General features: G+C 37.9%; 1 protein-coding gene and 1 long non-coding RNA gene across 2 annotated transcripts in view; one reads left to right on the plus strand and one right to left on the minus strand.

The window, feature by feature from the left end:
• LOC110159892 (VPS10 domain-containing receptor SorCS1) overlaps positions 1–15,453 on the plus strand; it is a 473,381-nt gene that overhangs the window by 204,637 nt on the left and 253,291 nt on the right. The window lies entirely within an intron of this gene.
• LOC129410429 (uncharacterized) lies at positions 6,443–7,235 on the minus strand. The gene is made up of 4 exons (XR_008632862.1): positions 7,190–7,235; positions 6,875–7,004; positions 6,722–6,796; positions 6,443–6,570 (listed from the first exon to the last, which is right to left on the minus strand). It is a non-coding gene; the product is annotated as an uncharacterized LOC129410429 (long non-coding RNA).

Raw genomic sequence — 15,453 nt, forward strand, 5'->3', positions numbered from 1 at the left:
TTCATACGCAAAAGTTACCCAAGTGGGAGTTTCAAATCTTGCTGTTTCTTTAAAATATACCGATAAATTTTCTTTCTTTTTTTTTTTAAGTGTCACCACAGCACACTGTAGCGATCCAAAGGTTTATCTTTCATGTTTTTCTCCTTAAACTTGACTGTGAGAATGTCTTAACAGCGTGATGGCGCAGGTGACTACAGAAAGGACTAGTGGCTAATGAGATCTCTTACTGCCTGGGGGTTTGGATTGCCTTGCTCAGTTCAAGTGGAGGTCTTGTTACCGTATTCCTCAATCGAGTAGCACCTTCAGATTTTCACCTCAAGCAAATTTCGGGTGTGTTTGATCCTCCCGTAGCAGCGTGGATGGGACGATCTAAAGGGGAATATAATAAAAAGTACAAAAATGATAACGAGAAACCCGCTGTGTAGACATCAACAGATTCCAGGTTTAATTGGATTGCAGAGATGGCTGGGTCAGAGTGACACTGCCATCTTGCCACTACAAAAAAAATAAATAAATAAAAAAAAACATTGAAAAAAGGGAAAAATCTCACTTCATCACTTCTTCACTCAGAATCCATATGGAAAAAATAACTGACAGCAAGTTTAATTAGTTCAACTTATTAACAGATGGCGGTGTCTTTTATATTTGGAGCACATCTTTTCAAAACAGTTGAACATATGTGGATGTTCTGTTTAGTTATATCTTTCAAAGAGCGCGAATTGCCTATAGTTACAAAGGGCCCTGCTGTCCATCAGTTCTCTCTTAGGGCTTAAATTTCAATTTTCTCAAAGTTCATCTCTGCCTTTCTTCATCGCTTCACTGGTGCATAAGCTTGAAAATAACATTGTAAGCATTCTACGATGTTAAAATACTCAACAAAAGATTTACTTGAGACAAAATAAGTAGTAGTGTTTGTGGGCGACAGTTGGCCTGCTTCATCAGCTGGTTATACTTCATGGAAACCTGTCAGCATTAGGATTTGTTCGCTCATTGGTAGGTAACCAGTCGCTGCTGTTTGGTCGTGATGTATGTTAAGCGCCAAATCCCGTAGGAAGAAGGGCAATAACGTCTTTCCCCTTAATAAAATTCACCAAACGTTCTCTTTGTTCCGGCTTTAAATCCTCGTTCTCGGGAATGGTTGCCCACACAGAATGTCTGGCTTCGTCTACATCCATCTTGACCGCTTTGTTTACTGTTGTGCAGTACGACAAAAGGGACCCAGACAGACGCTTGAGTTTGACGTCATGGCTTCACAACTCTTCGCTGATTGGCCAGTGTGCGGTCTATAACTTCCGGGGTTCTTGCAAACCATCAAGTGCATTCTGATTCCTGACCTAGTCGCTGGTTAGGCGACAGTGGCTCCGTTGGTAGATTGTTTGTTCACCGATCTGAAGGTTAGCAATTCGAATCCCACTCTCGATATAAACATCATTGGTAGAACGGACTCTGGCTCCCACAGATGACTGCTGTTGTTGTGTCCTTTGGCAAGACACTTTGCCACCTTGCCCCCAGTGTCTGTGCACACTGGTCTATGAATGGGTGAGTAAAGTGCTTTGAATGCCTTGAATATGGAAAAGTACTATATAAAAACGTGTCAGTTTTATCATTTACTATTAATCCTACAATTAGCGTCTCTACTTTGGTATAATGACTCATATGCATGTTTAGCACTGCTTTTATTATAAGAAACGTCAGGCTATTATTATTATTATTTATGTAACTTTGGCTATTTGTGTCAATAAGGTTTTTATGCAGGCTTCACAAAGACATACCTTCTTTAAGTTTATGCGTGTAAAAGTATAGTAATCCAGCACTTAACAACATATGTACAGTCTATATAAATATTTGATTCAGAAATAGTGTCTGATGTTACAATAATATACTATGGAAAATATATACATGAAAAAATGTGATGTAATATATTTCAATTGTTGTTTATCACTACTTGAATGTATTTTAAAGGGGCACCATGTAACTTTTAGGGTGGAGGGTCTGTCTAAATTTTTGTCTCCATGATGATGCATTTGCTTTGCTTGGAATGTGTCAGAGTATGGTATTAAACTTAACAATCTCCATGGAAACAAGCAGGAAATGCCACCGGACCACAATATCGGTCAGATCTGTGCGATAGCCCGCTGACTGTAGGTGTGCATGTACTTATAAATCAATGGATGCGTTTAATGTCACACTGTGAAACATTTCAGACCAATAAAACCAGATCCTTTGCCTGAAAAGTTGCACAATGCACCTTTGACTTTTAACTGTAACTTTTTGTGTAACTTGTTGTGCAGAGAGATTTGCAGGTTTGATGGAGCCAGGGCACAGATAAAGGGTTGTAGTGATGGTCGTAGATTCTACATTAATCAATCATGTTTTTGTTAAAGCAGAACTAACTCCCCCTGCAGCTCCCTTATGAGAATACACAGTCAGGGAACAGACCCAAAAGTGCTTTTTTTTCCTTTTATCTTCTTCTCTTTTCTTTCTTCTTGAAGTAAGGCAGGTTAATCACACAAAAAACAAATAATGTTGCCTTGGCGGACACTTCAAACACCCAAAATCACAAACTCACAAACATGTTTAATAAGGTAAAATGTTACTTAATTCTGCTTTATTATTGATAAATATTGATAAATATTTAAGCTATAATTGTCTCTGCTATAACATTTTATACATATTTGCTATCATGGAGATAGTCGGAGCCAAAACGCTGTAACGACAGGGAGGAATTAGGGTAATTTTTGTAAAAACTAATGTTGCAGAAATGTAGTGAATGGATAATTGGTGTGGAGCTAGCGCCTGCTCCATTAACAGACTCATTTAGGACTAATGATGAATGCTAATGTTATGGTAAAAAACTTGCTTAGTGTCGCATCCCTCACTGCATTCACATGGTACTTTACAATGTGTTCTTTTGTCAACATGCACCTCATCTATCAATGGTCAATGGAGATTTACCCAGAATGTCAACAAGCCTGCATATGTTTGAAAATAGTGCTTTGCTTGTCTCCATGAAGATGTTCTTCCTTTACCTTGAATGTTCCACAGTGTCCACAGTGTCTACCTTGTATTTATTTTATTACATGTTTGCCCCCCCCAAAGGAACAAAAAAAAAAAATCTATCAATCAATCAATCAATGGCTTGCTTGTCCCTATGGAGATATAGAGTAATGCCTCACTGTGGAATTTTCGAGCCATAGCAAAAAAGCTGAACAAATAATTACAAATAGTAATTTAAAGTTGTAAATACATCTAAACATGTCTAAAATACTGACAAGAAAATGAATATTCAAGTCATTTAAAGCTCCACTAACTTTTCTGAAGGGTCTGCCACCTGCTTGTTTCCATGGAGATGTTATTGGTTTATCTGATTATGAAAAGGACATTATTATTAATATTACATTTCAAAGTACCCTTCAAAAAAAAATCAGGGATTACCCTCAGAAAATGTTCCTTGGATAAATACAGATAATAAAACTCATGAAAGAGCGTGACCATGCCCTCAAAAAAGAACTGAAAACAAAATCCACTCGAGGTAGCTTATCCATGTTAAGAAACCCATTAAGCAAATTGGAATTCAGAAATTTTATGGGATCAGCTAAATGAAAATGTCAGGAAATCCAACAAATCATTAAAACCTGTAAATCAAAATCAATGTCTAACTAACTTACAAACAACCTTTCCACTGTAGCGAAGCCTTTAATACTTACTTTCTTGTCTCTATGGCCAATATTACCAAATCTTATATGTTTCCAACCATACATAGGCCGACCCCTGCAGCAGACACAATGAAATCATCCAGATGTGAAGATTTCTTTGGTGTGAATAGATATGCTGAAGGATATTTGCACATGCATCCCAGGTAAGTTTCCTAGCATGTGTTATTCAAAAGTGTGTTAAACATGTGTGAATAAAACAAAACACAATCTCAGGTATGTTTTTTACAAGGAAAAATTATAACACAGATCAGAAAATGGGCCCTGTCCCCGAAATACATAAATAAATCTGAAATGTCCCACCAAAAGGCAGTAAATGTATTAAGGTAGATGGAAACAAGCAGGTCAGATCTGTGCAGAGACAAGCCCAGTCATTTGTGAGCAATAAAAACACCTATAGTTATATAAATGCTCTATAGACGATTTAGGCCCAGTCCACACTAGTAAGTATTCGAGTCATTTTCATTGCTGATGCAGTGTTCATCCACACTAATCTGATTGAAAACGGCTACAGAGGTGGAACGATCTGGTGCCGCCAGCTCCCACGAATTCATCTGTGTACGGATCTAATCCGGCACTGTGTGGACACCTGAAAACACTGATTCGCTGATGTAGGTCTATGCGCTGCAAAGTAATTCACCGCTAAAATGCTAAGAGGCTAGAATATATGTCTATTCACTGTCTATGCGGTCTGTGCGTATGACCTGCAGACGTATAATCTCTGAAAAGTTTAACATGAACCATTTCCAACATGATAGAAGCACAGAACAGACTCACCATTAGCAGAACACCCCTCTGTCACAGAAACAACACATATAATCCACCAAGTCGTGTCCTTTAGTTCGACAGAAGCTGAACCGCATCAGCGCCCAATAGTGAGCTGTTTTTTGAGCGCTTAGTTTAGGCAAATTAGCCATGCGATTTTAAGTTTTGTTTCTGTAAAACGTAAACAAATATGCTCAAAGGTGTGTGGATGGGGAAGGCTTGCGGGCACAGAAACGACGTGTCTGGACGCAGATCGTTTCCAATACGGTGATACACGGATTCGTTTCAGTGTAAACATAGTCTTAATGCCATACAGGAGTGGGACATTCCAGGCAAAGTACACAAAAAATCTCCATGGAGACAAGCAATAAACACATCCCCAACACAGGAAATGTTGCAAAGTGCACCTTTAATTTTGTATTTATCACTTATTACTTCAAGGAAAATAGGCAATATATGTCTAGTTTCCTCGTCTCTATCACCCACACATTTGGTTGGATTAAACCGTTGGCAGTGTGGGAGACGAGTGTAGTGAGTTTATATGGAGAGCTGTGAATTATGCATAAAGACACTGTACCTGACCCCTCCATCACACACGATTGGCTGTGATCGCACTCACAATGTTTGTACTGGGGAAGTGTCACACCCTTTACATATACCAGCTCTGTGCTTGGAAAGACATGTTTTTTATATGTGATTTTATAATGTTGTTATAGAGACCGCTCCAGAGGCCAAGGCATGTTCAACACTAAAGACTAAAAAGATGAAGATGAATAGATGTGACAGTTCAGGGTTTTTGCATGGATTTGGAGGTGAATTATAGACTCACTTTTAGATTGAAATTGTGACTTGTAGAATGTGGCATGGAAGCTTTGTGGTCCAATTTGTTGAAATAACTATTATATGTTGCTAGTTGCTGCTGCCAATTGCATGATCTGTCCTAAAAAGTGGGTCCAAATCCGGTTTTTATTGTTTTATTTTTATGCAAAATCTACTTTTTAGAGATTTTAACTGTTATAGTTGTTAGCCTTCACCAGCTGCACTCTTTATTTGTACTGTTTTTGTACTCTGTGTCATATTTAGAGTGATTTGTTCATATTTGAGCAATTTGAGCTATTGGAACTGAAGAAGCAGCTTGGATGAGCACTGAAACGTTTTCAACCAAATAAACATTTGTCCAGTTGACAAATTGAATTTCTCCTTTTGCCATGGATTCTACCTGAATGACTGCGGGACTGTACACACTTATTTTCAAGACACCATTTTATTGTTATTCTATTCTCTAATTTTATTTTGTTACTCAGCAGGCCAGGCTGGCGCCACCTTGTGCCTTCACTCAATTTCATTTCTCTGCAGCGACTAGGTCAGGAATTGGAATACACTGGACGGTTTGCAAGAACCCCGGAAGTAGTAGACCACGCACCGGCCAATCAGTGAAGAGCTGTGAGGCGATGACGTCAAACTCCAGTGCCTGTCTGGGCCCTTTTTGTGGTACAGTAAACAGTAAACAAAGCGGTCAGGATGGATGTAGACGAAGCCATACAGTCTGTGTTGGCAACGATTCACGAAATTAATAATTTAAACCCAGAACAAAGAGAATGTTTGGTGAATTTTATCAAGGGGAAAGCCGTTATTGCCCTTCTTCCTATGGGATTTGGCGCATTACATACGTCACAACCAAATAGCACACTGAAAAAAAAAGGTTGCTGGATTTGCGTAAAAAAGTTATGGACAGCGGTTGCACGCAATAAAATTATTGGTTATTAGTTTAGGCTTTGAAACTTTTTTCAAACCCCTCTACACATATTTTCTCGGAACATGAACATCACTTTTTCATGTTGATGAAATTTGATCAAATCCTGCTGAATATGCATATTTATCTTATGGTACCTTATCATGAAATGTATAAGTATGTATAATTTAATTTAATTGATCTAATTCTGTAAAAGAATACAAAAACAGTCTTTAGTTTTCCACAGTTCTGTATTGTCTTAAACAGAATCAAACACAAAGAGAGCACAGGGACAGAGATACACAGTTTGGAGCTGGACAGTGTGAAGATTTATTCCAGTGAAGAAGCTCTGGTCTCTGCCTGTGGACACAGAATAACACATGATGATCACATTCTGATGATCTACTCTGTTGTACATGTTTAAATACATTTAAAGTACTTATTACTACAATAATGGACCAGAACAGAAGAACAAGAACATTAGAACTGTATCTGCAGAAACAAAACTCACCATGTGCTGCTTTTCTTCCTCTAAACACAGTAACAGGGAGGGCATCTGGTATAAAGTCTCCTAATGCCACATCACCTTGTACAAGTACGATAACAGTTTCAATAGGAAGTTCATTTTGAAAAATTTTAAAATAATTTTAATTGGTTTACTTACTTTGTTCATCTGTGCTCTGTGTTTTGTTGGTTCTCAAACATCTTCCTTTTTTCTGAAACATCAACTATAACATTCATGAACTTCCCCACAGCTCCAGCAGAGCTCTGGACGTCACTCTTTGTAGACGACTCTGGAAGCAACACATTCAGATCTTAGTACAAGTGTCACACTCTTGTAGATGGACAGTCAAAAACAATTTGTTTCAAGCTGTCCTTACATTAACTCTAATTTCAAATAAAACACCACAAACATGTTTTAACAATGACGACATTCTAGGCCGGAGAAGCACATAATAAAATCTTTGAAAAGTTTTACCTCCAGATCAGCTCTCATAATCCTCCTGCTCCACACTGTGTGTCCTGGAACTGTCCTGTGTTCTGTTACATTTGAATTTTCCCTCCAAAAGTTTTGGGGAGGAGAATTCCAGAGGGAGGAGCCTCACCACAGATTATAATAAAGTCATGTTTCCTCAACCTGATTAAAACATGCAGGTCTCACATTGGCCACAATCAAGCGATGTTTGTAAGATTTAAACATGCTTGACAGAGAAACGTAAAAAAGTGATGTTATTGTTGTCAAATTTGTTTTTGCAATTTGAGCAACTCCTCTCTGACCGTTTTTTCAGTGCAGCGATTGGTTTCATAAAAAAGTACCCCCCCACTGTTGAGCGACCAAATCCTAATGCTGCGAAGTCAGATGGTTTCTATGAACTATATAGCAGTCAAAAGAATTATATGTTTCCTTTAAAGTACAATTACAATCTTCTTTGACTATCTTCTTCAGAGGCACGCACTCATGAGAAAGAAGATTTGTTACGTAACTCCCCTCAGAGTTAAAGATGCACTTTGTGTGTGACTTTTTTGGTGGAAAGTCTAACACTTCTGCCTAGAATGGTTCACAGTGCGGCCTTAAACTTCTCTATCTCCATGACAAGCAGGTGATATGAGCAGTCAAATGTCAGACAGTGGGGAACAACAAGAATCCATTATTTTTTTAAGATATACAAACATACTTGAATAAATAAAAGATGTGTTTAATGCCATACTAAAGGATATCTCAGGCTAGGCAATAACATCTCAACAATAAGCCCAAGAACGTCCTTATTTCTACTTTCTGTCTAATTAAGAATGGTGTGAGCCAATTCTATAAACCTATAATAGTTCCATACATGGCAAATGCATAAACTGATAAAAGTCCCAGCAATCGTACATACTGCATAACCTTAGCATTATATTTGACTCCATAAAACGCAGCTGTTGTGTCTCCATTGAACCCTGCTCTCTAAGTGTTTGTGTGGGGCTGTAATTAGCTGCGCCATGTTTGGATTCACAATTAGACAATGTGTGTGATAAATCGGGAAATTGGATGAAATGGAGAATGAACAATTTGCAATTTAACTGGGTTTAGCTATAAATTGTCCAGGCGTGTTTGAGTTCTCTTTGGGCACTATTTTTCTCAGCATGTGGGAGTGGTTTTGCACAGTGAGTTTGCTTTTCTCTGCGCAGTGCCTGATCCCCAAGAGGAGCATAAGTCTCTGATAATGTCACACACATTGTTTATAGTGACTGCGCCCGTCAGCCCCATGTGGAGGGCAGCCTGTGTGCCCATCAGTCACTGTGTGGACCCATTTATCACAACAGGTACAGGAGGCTGCTCATATAGGCTATAGGGGTCCATATTATGTTTGCAAAAGTTCTAATACAGGCTTCAGAATGGTGAAAAATTAGGAAAGTTGCCATAGCGATGAACAAACTACTGGTGAATTGCATACAATAGAAAACTGATACCCATGTAGGATATACAGTATATACATCAAAATCCACTTTATTTCTACATTTTATCAACAAAACAGTTTTGAAAGTGCTGCACATTAAAAATGTATTAAAAAACAACAGAGCGAAATAAATGCTCATAAAGCACACACACAAAACATATATACATGTATTTGATTGACTCCATATTGGGTTTTTTCCTTAAATGTTCTACAGTGTTGCATTTAATTTAACTATCTCCATGGAGACAAGTAGACCACATCATCAGGCCAAGGTACAGGTGAGGTCTGTGGAGATGTGGACCTGCTCACAGTAATAATGCATGTTTTTGCGGTAGTTTTGAGAAATAAAAACACCTAGAGTAGATTAATTTGTTTCACGTTTAATACTGTGAAACATCCAAGGCAAAGCAATGACATCACCATGGAGACAAGCAGATGGCAGAACCTCCACTAGAAAAGTTGCACCTTTAAACTCAATATTTTATCTTTTAAATTGGAAGCAGTCCTTAAAATGTTGAAAGTTGAAACCCATGGATAAATTGTGTTCATGGTCTAGAATTTGGTGATGCCATAATTTCAGATGGAGGAACGAGGCTTTTATCATTCTATGGGAGATCCACATATGTTGAACCTTATTATTTTTTAAGAACTGACTCCACAAACCATGTTCATCTTATGGCTTTGAAAGTGCATTGTGTAACTTTTCTGGAGGGTCAGGGCTATCAAATTAACCATGCTGGTGCCACCTAGTGCCTTCACTCAATTTAATTTTCTCTCCGGCGACTAGGTCAAGAATCAGAATACACTAGACGGTTTGCAAGAATCCCGGAAGTTGTAGACCGCACACTGGCCAATCGGCGAAGAGCCATACATTCTGTGTTGGCAACAATTCCCGAGATTGAGGATTTAAAGCCGGAACAAAGAGAATGTTTGGTGAATTTTATCATGGGGAAAGACGTTATTGTCCTTCTTCCTACGGGATTTGGGAAAAGCTTAATATACCTGTTAGCCCTGTTAGCAGCGCATTACATATGTCATGACCAAATAGCAGTGATTTGTTAAATTTAAGTACCCGCCTATCATCAACCAAACAAATCCTAATGCTGCGAGGTCAGACAGTTTCCATGAAGTGAAACAGGCTGATGAATCGTCAAATGCCTTTCTCCATGGAAATGTTAGTACTTTTAAACCTTTCTGTCTTCTTGGAGAACGAACCAGACCAGCTCAAATGTGTCTAGAGGCAACTCCAATCACAGTCAGAATGCCTGTTTTTCTGGGTATTTTTGAGCTATAAAACCAGCTGTAATTGAATAAATGTAATATAGAGCTGTGGAACATTCCAGGCAGAGCAGTGACATCTCCATAGAAACAGCAGACGACAGACCCTCCACCAGAAAAATTACAGAATGCACCTTTGAGTAAACAAAGTTCCAGTCTGACAATTAAACAGCAAATTCCTCCATAGACTTCTGATGTGTCCTCCTGCTCAGTGTTAAACTGTAGAGATTAACATCAAACTCTTGTATGATCAGTGCACACTATGAGAGCAGTAAAGGACACATTGTTAAACTGAATTCAAACTGGGCTCTCGGTCTTTTGATCACAGTTGAAATATATTTTTTTGTTCTCTGTGTGGACATCAAAGACTCCATATGTTCTTTAAACGTTGAAATACTCCAGCTCCTTTCTACTTACAGGTCCAGTATTATGTAGTAGTAGTTTTAAGTTTTGCCATCGGCATTGAATACTGTTGTGTCTTTTGACATTTCACTAACCTTGCCTGTGTGAATGTGTACGTGAGAGGACGCAGTTTGACCAGTGCATTGAGGCTGCATACGATAGTCTCAAAAATGTATTTCTTGATGTATTTTGAGTTCTGCTAATGATGATATTTTAGCAGTCTAACCAAAATGTGTTAAAACATTGATTATATTATAAGTTGCACTGTGTATCTTTTCTGGTGCTTGTCTCCATGGTGATGATTGCCTGGGATGTTCCATAGTATGGCATTAAGCAAATATATCTTGCACTTATTCATTTAATTACATGTGTTTTATTTCTCAGACTAGACAAACTGCAAATACATGCATTTTTTCTGTAAGTGTGTCCACTTCTCCACAGATCTGACCTGTAAATTGGCCTGATGATGTGACCTGCTTGCCTCCATGTGGATAGTTAAATGAAATGCCATACTGTAGAACATTTCCCTATCAAAAGTTAAACTGTGTACATCTTAGTTATTTTGGTGAATGAATTATGGACCACTGTATAGTACTTTGAGAGGCTTGTCTAATACTTCAACAAGACACTTTCACAAAATACAGAATATAAAATGATAGATAAAATCACCTTGATCTCTATCAGAACTGCTATAACTACGAATAAAGGAGTGCTTTGAGTTATAATTATGGTATTGAAATCAGTATCAAGCATTAAGCCTTTTTCTTTGTGCTGAAATTGAGGTTTAAATGTTAATGTTGTGAAAACATTAAAGTAGGCTTAAAAGAGATCGCCCCACCCAGTTTGGGAATTGAACAAACACCTTACCAGCCATTCAGAACGATACACTGAACAACAAGATAAAGGTTACACGACATCACAATAGCAGAATCCCTATAGTTTAAAACTGAGCTGGAAGACAGGCCAGAAGTCAGTGGTAGAAATAGCTGTTTAAATGTGCACAGTGTAGCTTTGGTGGAGAGGGTCCGCCACCTCTTTGTCTCCATGGAGATGTTAATGCTCCGACCGATATTATCAGCCAATATGGGAACTTGGAAACATATCGACTATCGGTCTAAATCTTGCCGATATGGACCGATATTTCACGTGGGCATGTGATACGTCGTTATAAAATTTAGACTCTCTACATGATGTTCATTTAATCCAGTTTACAGACAGATACATGTCCTAATATGTGGCTCCGCATCAGTATTTATCTGTGGAGTAGTTTGTCAGTGTCTGTGGCCGTACTGTCCCTGAACACACCCCCAGAGTCACGTCACTCGTGCGCTTGTTTACACCCGCAGACATAGATCCATGTGCAACACTGAGATTATATTATTTTTATGGACAATCCGTTTGAGTCTGGATTAAAAGCACATTTATTAGTGCAGACTTGTGATCTGAGAGGAGCTTGTGTGAGCGGTGAGTGTTGGAAAAGTGTCTGTTTTGAAGCTAGTTTTGGTTCTTTGTCATTGTTTAGCGATTATCTGCTGTAGCTCCCGCACATAAGCAGTCTGTTTTCTCTTCTATTGGTCTATTGTAAAGTGACTATATTGGCCGTATATATGTTACTAGACCAGCATTGATATGTAAATGAACTGTGATTAGAGGTGTGAATGATCGACATTTATGCATATAATTTATTAGAATGTGATGCAAAAATGCCATTAGGCCGAGCTACTGTCTGTAAATATGTACGTAAAGAGACAGAATAACAATAAATGTTGCAAAGCCGAAGGGCCGAAACGCATTGGAGTATTTTAACTTTAGCTGCCATGTGGTATTAAAGGCTTTTAATTATTTTATACTTTTTGAGTGCCTCAGTTTTTTTTCCTACTTACAATAAATGTTGCCTAAACAAACTCAATTAAAATCCACCAGAGCCAAACCTAAGTTTTTAAACAATTCACGATTTACAGTGAATTTTTACATAAAAAAAAAAAAAAAACTAAATATATCAGCAATTATATAGGCTATTGGCAGCTCCTACTCCCATTTTATCAATATCATATTGGCCGCAACAAAATCAATATTGGTCAGGCCCTAGTTTAAAGTAATATTAGTCAGTAATATTAAAGAAAAAAAAAAAAAAAAAAACGTGAGCGAGACAAAAGGGAGCAAATCTAACCTGTAATTTGCCTCCATGGAGATTCTTAAATTAATGGCTATACTGTGGAACATTCAAAGCACATCTCCAGAGACAAGCAGGTGATGGACCCTCCACTAGACAAATTTCACAGTGCACCTTTAACAGTCAGATTGCAGATTTGTTGACTTGGTTTATGGTTAATCTCTTTGTCACAGATTTTGTTTTATGTGAATAGGCTCAGTCAGAAATTACAAAATTCACTGTCTTCAAATTGGCAAAAAGTGGTGCCATTATTTGACTCCAAACACTTTAAATCTAGATCAATATAGCAAGTTTGTAGAGCCAGTTCCGAACAAAAGGTTCAAAATTTGTGTATCTTAAATCTTTCAATAACAGTGAATCTCCCATAGTCCCATAGAGGCCCTGCATCTAAAATTATGAAATCATCTGATTCTACAACATAAAAATCGAATACTTTTCCATCAGATTTTTTTTTTTTTTTTTCTCTCTGACAGACATGAATGGGCGTTTGAATAGGCCTTTGTCAGCACTTTAAACAGCTGGGCCACACTTGCTGCTGTGTTCTCTCCACAGCCCCTCTCCGCGGGTTTGTTTTCACTCTCAGAGACTTCATAGAATACACTTTTATACAGAACTGGGCTGCTCTGCATAATTGCTACATTCTCCTCCAGTGTGTGTCGTCCCAACAGCACATCACACAAATGTTGGTCATTATATCCACTTTTAAACAGATGAAATCACTGTCAGACTTTTTTGTCAAACACACAAAGAATAGTGAGTGGATCTGTAATTCTCTGCTCTTTCCGGCCTTTGGCAAAAGCTGAGCAAAATAGTTTTAAGACACTGGAGGTAAAAATATTGATTATTTTATTTATTTATTTTTCACAATTTGGATTAAGGCTCTGTGGGCTTTGAAACTAGTATACCCACAGACAGTACCTGCACCTGAGATCTTTCTTTATCAAGTTTTGATTTCACTCTTCAGTTTACCTGTAGAGGGCACTACCTCTTCAGTCGTACAGGGCACTACCTGTGGAGGGTAAATGTGTATGTTCAGATACCTGTGCTTCCATTTAAGGTCCACTGTGTCCACCGCCTGCTGCTTGTCTCCACAGAGATGACACTGCTTTGCCCCACAGACAAGTATGTGATCCCACCAGGCCAGGTTACAGGTCAGATCAGTAGAAAGGTAAGCCCTCTTGCTGTAAGAATATATATATTTTAGTGCAATAAAAACACATAGAATGAAAAATAGATATGTCAATAATCAGGTTTATAGTCCCAAAAGGATAAAAATGTATTCTGTTCACCAGAAATATCAATCCCATGCACTGAATTCATATGTGAAGCAATAATATATTTGAAAATGTGTTAAACAGACATCTTTTATGCTTAGACTTAGACAAACTTTATTGACCCACAAGGGAAATTACTTGGACACAGTAGCTTACACATCATAATATATTATAATAACAAAGAGAAAATATATAAATGGTAATAATACATTCTAAAAAAAAAAAAAAAAAAAGCTAGTCTGGTGTTAAATAATACATAACTATATGAATGTATATGTACAAATAAAAATAAAATATAATAGAAATAAGTAATGAAAATATCTCTGCTGTATACAAGAGGTTGTAAGGAGAAACAGTGCAGAGATGAAATGATGATTGACAGGACATAGGGTTATCAGTTACATAAGGGTGAGTTGTTGTGCAGTAGAATGTAGCCCTGGATCTGTCACTGTTTGAGCGGAGCTGTACGAGCCTGTTGGAGAATGAGCTCCTCTGTCCCACTATGGGTGAGCACGAGTGTCCATGATGGAGGGCAGTTTGTCCAGTGTCCTCCTGTCCTTCACTGTGACAAGTGTCTCCAGGTCCAGTGTTAAATATATCAATCAGTTGTAATAATAACAGTTTTTTTCCCCTCCCTGATGCCAGTATGAACAAGTTGGAATATATTAACACAATATTTTAAACTTCAGTGTCCCTTCTTTAAAACTGAGTTGACTTTATATAATTTCAGGTGTATTGGTGCGGCTCATTACAATAGAGGGCTTCAAACGATCTGTTTTTAGACCTTCTCATTAAATATGACTGAGTACAGCACGTGTGATGCTATACAGAGTTTTCTCTCACACCCATGGTAATGTATTCATAAAGAGATCATATTTAAAGAAATAGTGCATTATTTATGGTACCACTAGGGGTACACGTTTGAACTGGCTTTAAATATATTTTACACATCAATGATTCATTCATGATTAAGCTGTACTTCCTGTGTAAAAAGTATTGGATGTGTACACTGAAAGTATTTAGTGTCCGATGTATGCATCATACTCGGCAAACAAACTACAGGGGTGTTACTCACTCCAAACACCATTTTCTTTTACATTCTCATGGCCCAGTTTAATTATAGTACTTTTTTTTTTTTTGTCTATGAGTCACACACATACAGTTACCATCTGTCTTTGCCCAGGATGGTTGGAATAGACGACAGGTTGCTTTATCATTTATCATTTTTAGCAAAGCATTCACTCCAGTGTAGTTATGCTACAATATGCTCACCTGTACTTCTGTGTACTTCTGGACACCATCAGAGCTAGGGCTGCAATTTTAATCATAATTTAATTGGACACAAGCACAAGTAGAAAATTGCAAAGGTAATTTTCAAAGTAAACATGCCCCCCCTGAAAACACAACAATAAGAATTATACAAAAAAAGTGCAATTGTGTTTAACAGTTCAATTAAAAGGCAGTGAGAATACAAACAGACACTAACAACCATAATCACAATGAGAAATAACACACACTAGAGCACACAGACAGAACACACATGCTCAGGTAGGGAGGAGGGCAATAATCACAGGTTTGATGAGTTATTCACCAGTTTTTAACATGCTTTTTGAATAGAATGTATGAAGTTAAGTCTCTAATGCTACCGGGGACTGAGTTCCACTCCTGAGAAGCTGTG

This window comes from Boleophthalmus pectinirostris, unplaced genomic scaffold, assembly GCF_026225935.1.
Source record: "Boleophthalmus pectinirostris isolate CB_2022bp ecotype Guang Dong unplaced genomic scaffold, ASM2622593v1 HiC_scaffold_22, whole genome shotgun sequence".
NCBI classification, from domain to species: domain Eukaryota; kingdom Metazoa; phylum Chordata; class Actinopteri; order Gobiiformes; family Gobiidae; genus Boleophthalmus; species Boleophthalmus pectinirostris.